The following is a 1471-nucleotide window of genomic DNA, read 5'->3' on the forward strand; positions in this document are numbered from 1 at the left end:
GCCCCGGTGCTGACACACCCCTCCCCCTCTGGACCTCGGCTTCCCAATCAGGAAAGCCAAGAGCAGGGTCTTTGCCAGGGGGTGCCCAGGGTCCCCGCCGGATGGTCTACCGAAGCAGGCGGACCCATCTGGCAGGGAGGTGGGCAGACAGAATCCGATGGGCGCAGGGTCCGGGAGAAATGTCACAACGCCTGCTGGGTCTGGGTTGTGAGCCCCCCACGAGGTCCGAGCTGCCCTCCCTGGGGTCTGCAGTGAAGAGCAGGGCCTGGCTGTGCAGCCTGGGACCTACCAGCAGCTGCCAGGTCACCCAGCAGGTCCCTAGGGTGTCCCCTCCCACCCAGCCCCAGCATACCCTGTGGCTTTCCAAGAGCCAGCACTTACCTTGCTCAACAGAGCAGGAAAGACCTGCCTCGTGGGTGGCTCCTTTGCTTCAGTGACCAGGACTCAGCCCAAGCCACCGGGCACACACCCCTGCCCACCCCCCACCCCCAGCTGAGGCCCACCCCCAACGGCTGTGTGCTGGGGAAGAAGGAAGCGAGAATGTGGTTCCCCAGGCAGGGCCACGTGACTCGTCTTGTTGATTGCGTCTTGGTGACAGTGCTGATGGAGGCACAGGGTGGGTGGTGGCCCCGACACCCGTCTCCGATTCTGTGACCTCAAGGCATCAAGGACCCTGTCAAAACTTGGAGTGGGGTGGGGTAGGTTGCACAGAGAGCCCTTTGAGGGGGGACAACAGCATCACTCCACAAACACACGATGGAGTTTGGGGCAGGGTGGGACCCCACCCTTAGAAGGGTGTGACCAGGTTAAAAAAAGGAGGGTGGATCTCGGTCTTGTTCAAGATGTGGGCGGGAGGAGAAAGCAGCTGCTCACGAGGCTTGCCAAGATGATGCCTCTGTTCTTTGGCCCTTAGAGCAGCATCTCCACGTGTCTCTGGGTGGCCCATCACACGGGTCACCACACCTGGCCCGCTAGGGAGAGCCAGAGGGGACAATTCCTGGTCCTGCCCTGGGAAGCCCTTCGTGCGGGAGGGAGCTGAGCAGGTGCAGAAGCACACAGAACCATGGTGACAGTGGGGTGTCCCCCTGGGGTGAGTCCGGTCTCCATGCTGCCCTGGGGCTGGTCAGGAGACTCTCCCAAGGAGAGGTGGGCACTTGAGACGGCACCTGGGCGGACTGAGTGAGCGGCACAGGAGGAGAACACCGTGTGGGCAGGGTCGGGAGGAAGGGCAGGAAGGGGGTCCCCTCCCATGGTTGGCCTGTGGCTTGGCGCACAGCGGGCTCAGAACGTAAGCAGAGTGGCGGGGGCTGGAGGGGGGCGAGCGGGGGCAAGACACGGAGCCAGTGAAGCTCTGCTAGGCAGATGAAAGCTGGGGCAGAGCAGGAACAAGGAACGCCCAAGGTTGAGAAACCCGCTGAGAGAGGGTCGGTCAGAGCAGAAGGCAGTTCCTGGAAAGGGTCCGGAGAGTTGA

General features: G+C 63.0%; 1 protein-coding gene across 1 annotated transcript in view; it reads right to left on the reverse strand.

Moving 5' to 3' along the window:
- The window catches only part of SELPLG (selectin P ligand), a 9552-nt gene extending 9139 nt beyond the window's left edge, over window positions 1-413 (reverse strand). The window contains exon 1 of the mRNA XM_045296859.1: window positions 382-413. The gene's annotated coding sequence lies outside the window, so the exon portion shown is untranslated. The remainder of the gene's footprint in view (window positions 1-381) is intronic.
- Window positions 414-1471: the final 1058 nt, after the last annotated feature.

The sequence above is a fragment of the Echinops telfairi genome, unplaced genomic scaffold, assembly GCF_000313985.2.
Source record: "Echinops telfairi isolate 266 unplaced genomic scaffold, ASM31398v2 ScPeMD7_7412;HRSCAF=8450, whole genome shotgun sequence".
Taxonomy (NCBI): Eukaryota; Metazoa; Chordata; class Mammalia; order Afrosoricida; family Tenrecidae; genus Echinops; species Echinops telfairi.